This window comes from Tenrec ecaudatus, chromosome 7 (assembly GCF_050624435.1).
Source record: "Tenrec ecaudatus isolate mTenEca1 chromosome 7, mTenEca1.hap1, whole genome shotgun sequence".
Classification (NCBI taxonomy): Eukaryota; Metazoa; Chordata; class Mammalia; order Afrosoricida; family Tenrecidae; genus Tenrec; species Tenrec ecaudatus.
The window spans coordinates 89998342-90004547 of NC_134536.1; positions in this window are offsets into that span (position 1 = coordinate 89998342).

Here is a 6206-nt window from a genome sequence, read left to right on the forward strand (position 1 = left end):
TGCCAGCCTGGCAGATAAACACAAGTAGGATTAACTGAAGGGCAAAGGGATAAATGGCTCGGTGAGCCTTGCCTTGCTTGTTCTGTGCCTCAGTTTAAAGGGGTACACTACCTGTGGGATGCCTAGCCTGTGGACTGTGTCGCTCTAAATTGAGGTCCCTTTAAGCCCACACGATTGGAATGTTCATCTCTGGAGCTGGGGACCGACAGTTGATGACAGTTGGGGACCTGCCTTGCTGTTTGCTGCCTGGATATATATAGCCCAGCTCTCTCTATAGAAGGGGACTGGCAACTGGCGGCTCTCAAGCCTTAAATACTGCTAGTGTCTCACTGCTTTATAATTTAACTGTTAATTTCTTGTATTATCTATCTGTATATAATTTAACAGTTCATTTCTTGTATTATATATCTATCTTTATAAATATATTTATATATATAATTACTAGCAACCTGGTTTGTCTCTCTAGAAAACCCTGTCCAACACAGTCCCCACCTGGGTTTCAGCAATTCCTCTTGGTTACATTACCCTTGCTCATGCCTTACCAGGCCTGCCACACCCACCTCACCACCATTTTGGATCCCTTGTTGTTCCCTTGGCCCTGGGTTTGTTAACACCACTTCCTTAACCCCCACCTCCCCCTATCCCATGTCCCCCCGGAACTGTTGGTCCCGTTGTTTTTCCTCCAGATAGTTCATCCAGCCTATCTTATTTTGATAGACCTGCGGAGATAATAACATGCACAAAAACAAGACAGAGCAAAACCAAGCAACAGTATACAACAAACCACTGACAAAGAACAAAACAAAACACATCAAGAAAGAAAAGCTTGTAGTTAGTTCAAGGATCATTTGTTGGCCTTTAGGAGTGTTTTCTAGTCCAGTCTGTTGGGGCACCACGCCCTGGCCCCAAGGTCCACTTTCAGCATTCCCTGGGGACCTTGCCACTCCATTCCCTTGCTGTTCCACTGCACTCCCCCAGTGCTTTGTCTCGGTGTGGTGGGATCAGGTCAGGTGCAATTCCCACACTGTGTCTCCGGTGCTGTCCCCTGCAGGGCCATGGGTCAGTGAGGGACGTCATGTCTCATAGTGGGACTGGCTGCTCTAATTGAGGTCATCATCCTCAGGGCCTGGTGGGCCAGGCTATGCTCCACTCTCCAACTACCCCTTCATCTGCTCCCATGTGCTCTGATCAGATATGACCCTCTCCCGGAGCTTCAGATTCAGTGTCGTCCTTTGAAACAAATTCTTCTTGGGAGAGGGGCAGGCATCCACTTAATTTTTGGTACTGGGCAAGCCTCCCAGACCTCTCCACTGGTTCCCTACTCCACGCCGGAATGTTGCATTCACACCTTGAGGCACTGGGTTGAAGTCTGGTCCCTTTTTTCCCTGTGGAGATATAAACAATACCTTCCCCTTGGGTGGGTTAACTCCCCATGCCCCCACTCCCCTTTTTTTCCTTATATTCATCCTCTTTTTTTTCCCTTTCCCCACCTCCTCCCCAGTAATGATACAAATCTTAACACAGCATATGGGCATTGATGTAGCAAGACCACGATTGGTACAGCTCTCTTCTTCCTCAGACACCATGTATTTTCTGACTTAGCCGTCAGGTGACAAGTGAATCTGAGGTAGCGTCCAGTTCACCCAGCAGAGTTTCCACATTGCAGCTCACTGATGTGGCTTCTGGAGCATGGCATGCACCTTAAAGATCCAGGATTCAGTGTCCCAGCACTTCACGGCAGCTGGCCTGGGTTTGCAGGATGCTCCCAAAACCCCAGGTTACTGTGGCCTATTCAATGTATACCACCAAAGACACTCCCCCACCCCGCTAGTGAACCCCCCAAAGCATTTTTAATCATTCTTTCCCCACCTCCACCCCACCCACCCCCTCCCCAACTGCACATCAGTCCTCCCTCTTTTCCAAAGACATGTCTGCTCCCTTTCCCTCTCCTGGCTTGTTTTTCCCATCAGTATCCCTCAACCCTGTGATAGGGCTGTCTACCTGTCTAGGGGGGAGCTTATCATATATTTACATGGCAGCCACTAAGTAGATGATCTCTCCTTCCCCTCCCCTGACCTGGGCGCCCTCTGGACAAGTGACCTTCAAAATACCTCCAGTGGATGGTGGATGGCTGGCTCACTGGCACAGGCAAAACTCTCTACCAGGCTGTCTGCACCCCCTCCCCATTTTCAGAGATTTAATCACGCCTGCAAAAAAATCCCTTTTTATTGGATACGCTAACACGCATAGGCAAACGCCTTATTCTGCTTCCCCCACTGCCTTCACTCACCAATTTCTGACCTTCTGACCATCCTAAGCTGCCACCTTCGCTGACCCTCCATCGCTGCATCACACCACTCTCTCGCACCTCCAGATTTCTCACCCCGCTCCATTTGTATCACATTCTTCTCTCAGTGGAACTCATTGTGTGCATCGTGTCTTCCTATTGTGCTTATTATGTTCGGATACAAGTACCATATCCCCTCCCTCTCCATCTCGGTGTCCCTCACTGCCATCGAGTGGATCCGACCCACAGCCACCTCGAGACGGGGTAGAGCCGCCCCTGTGGGTTGCCACGGCTCTTAACCGAGTCAGAAGCCCGGCCTTTCTCTTCCCGAGTGACTGGTGGTTTTGAAGTGTGGATCTTGGGGCTCGCAGCCCAATGAGTAACCACGACATCAGCAGGGCTCCAGGTTGCCTGGAACCTTCCAAAAGAATGACCCTATTGATGGGGACGATACTGACAGTGCTGACAAGGAGCACCGGCCTGCAAGTTCTCTTAGAGGGAGGCCATTGTCGCGCTAAGCGAAACAGGCTGCAGGGGCCATGCTATCCTGTGTAATGGAATTAACAATCCATCACTTTTTAATTTTATATCACTAAATTTCTGAAATTGAATGACTAACCATGATTTTAGTTTAAAACAAAACTCTAAGAACATTTCTGTCTTCAAATTGCCTACGTCCAAATGCGTGATGTTTCAATAAAGATGAATGTGGTGCTGCCAATGAATAGGATTCGCATACTCTCCCAGATTTAATGATGTGGAGACTCAAGAAGACACACACAAAGGCGTTCATAAGGTTGCTGGGCCTTCAACTACTCACCGGAGAAGCCATCGCTCCAAGTAAGTGTCACGGCGGCAAAGCCGAGTGCCGTGGGAAAGCTGAGTTCCCTGTGCATATTATGGTGCTAATTTGTTAGGTGTTCAAACAGTTCCCTCATTGTGCTTGTTCCTTAAAAATATGGAGCGGTACAGCAATTTGGGCTCTAGACAAAAAGCAGGTTAAACCTATTTCCATGCTGCCAGAGCACTGCGCATGCTTTCACTGGCTCTTCAACTGTCCTTCCTGAGAGGCCTGGGCTGTCAGCAGGCAGCAGGCTAACTGTATCCCCCCCATAGAGGGCGAGCGTTGGACTGGAGTGGACCGGTGGAAATATCCTCGCTCGGAGTTGAGGCCCACTGCCTCGGGTAGTCCACGAAATCACTGGGAGCTTTAAGAAGCGTGTGGCATCCCTCCCGTTGTTAAATGACAGAGCAGTACATGAACAATCAATAGATTGTTAAGCCACAGCTGCATGTAATTAGCATCATAAGGCAACTGAAGTATATTTTGATATTTGGAAAATAATTATCCCATTATCCTTTGACAGTGCAGCAATTGCCATGGAAATGATAAAAGCTGTGAAATCTTGCTGATAATAAGCAATAGACTAAACACTTCTGAGTGTTGGAATCCTTGGCAATGCACCTGGAAGCCGGATATCATCTGCAGATCCCTGGTAAACACGGGGCTCACTGCTGCCTTCTCTTGCCTGCTTTGTTAATGGCCATCCAGCCAATCTGGCTCCCAGCAACCCCACCTCGGTCACCAGTAGAACTGTGCTCTAGGTTTTCCATGCCTGCTTTTCTGAAGTAGATGGCCAGCCCTTCCCAGGTGCCCCTGGGTGGACCTCCAACCTTTGTTTGGAAGGCAAGCGCATCAACCATTCGTGTCACCCACTCAAGAACGCCAAAAGATTGCTAAGGACACCGCTCCAGGGACTACTTACTACCTGACAGACAGAAGGAAACAAGTCAATATTCCAGATACTGAGATGGTTTTTGTCAGGCAGGAAGACCAGACATGTATACACAAGCCAAATATAACTAAGTGCAACGAAGACATTATAATGTGTGAATGAAACAGGAAAGAAAAATTATTTTCAATAGGAACGTGGGAAGCTTTTTATAGAAAGTGTGGCTTAGGATCCAGATGTTAAAAAATGATCAGATTGGGCAGAACACAATGCAAAATAGGGAATTTGAAAACTTCAAGTCCACATTTTCAGATAACCAGGTTGTGTCATCTGCATATCATAGGTTAATAAGCCTTCCGCCAATCCTCATGCCACATTCTTCATATCATCCCACTTCTCGATGGTTTGCTCAGCACACAGAATGAACAGTCATGGTGAATGGATACAATCCTGAAGCACACCTTTTCTAACTTTAAACTGGCATAATTCCCTTGTTCTGTTCAAGACGTCTCTCGATCCATGTACAGCTTCCAAATTCCCATTCTTCTCAAGATTATGCCTAGTATATTCTGGTCCACACAGTCAAATGCCTTGACATAGTCAATAACACACAAGCAAACATCTTTCTGGTGTTCTCTGCTTTCAGCCAAGATCCATCTGTCATGAGCAATGATACGCTTCATTTCACGCCCTCTTCTGAATCTGGCCTGCACCTCTGGCAGGTCCCTGTAATATACTGCAACCATTGCTGGGTGATCATCAGCAAAATTTTACTTGCATGTCATATCAAAGATATTGTTCTATAGTTTGAGCATTCTGTTGGATCACCTTTCTTTGTAATGAACACAAATATGGATCTCTCGCATCAGTTGTCCAAGTATCTGTCTTCCAAAGTTCCTGGCATCAAAGAGTGAGTTCTTCATCAGCTTGTTGAAACATTTCCATTGGTATTCCATCGATTCCTAAAGCCTTGCTTTTGGAGATGTCACAGTGAGGTGGGGCCATTTCCTAAGAAATGTGGACCGTTTCTAAAAGCTGAGAAAAGTAAAGAAACATTCTCCCCCGAGAATCAAGAGGGCCTGATGATGTCTTGATTTTTAACCCAATGACACAGAGTGTTGATTTTTTAAATCCAGAAAGATTAGAGAATAATCTCTAATTTGTGTCATGTTAAGTCACTCATTTGTGGATATTTTTTAACACCAGCAATGCTGCCAGGTACCATCAAGTAGGTGCCAACTCAGTGCCCCAGAACAAGACTACCCTGCCTGGTGCCATTCTCACAATCGTTGCTATGTGTGAACCCATTGTTGGAGATTCTGTGTCCACCCTTCTTGCTGAGGACCTTCCCCTTTTTCACGGACCCTCTACTGTATCAAGTGTGATAGTTACATAATAAAAAAAAGTATAGGGGTGGAGTCTAGCCAGTCAATCGGGTCACAGCCTGATGATGCCTCCTGTGGGCATGGCCTTCACGTGAGGATTCTGGGAACAACTCTCTCTCTGTCTTGGTCTTCTTGTTGACAAGCCATGGGACAATTGCTGAGACATGCAATAGCTCCCTGTCTCTGCTTCACCTTCTTGTTAAGGAGCCACCCTGAGAGACCCATGCCAGTGCTGAGATGCTTCCACCTCCACTGGATCCACAAGACTGTACACCCACCAGCCTGTGGTCTTCCTACATTCGGCATCATTAAATGTGCTGCATGAGTCTGAAGGTGGATGTATGGACTAGTATTGGACTTATAGGCTAGAATCGGATTTATGGACTTGCTCTGGAATAGGCTGGGTTGTTTTCTCAATATACAATTGCTCTTTGATAAAAAGTTCTTTCGTAGACATGAGTCTCCCTGGATTTGTTTCTCTAGCATAATAACCTTCTCCAGGAACTGGAGAAGTGCATGAGATAAAGTCTCGCCATCCTCCCTTCTAAGGAATATTCTGGCTCTGCTTCTCCCAAGGTAGATGTATTGACTCTTTGGCCGTCCACTATGTATTTAACATTCTTTGCCAACGTCGTGATCCAAAGGCATTCATCCGTCTTGCTTTTTCCAGCTTCCACCTGACTATGAGGACAACAGGAATGGGGGTATAATGCATGAACCAATGTGCGAAGCTCCTGCTGCCTGAAGTGTTGTGAGAAAGAAAACCCTGTGTTTCTCATTCAGAAGCGTATTCTGGTTGCA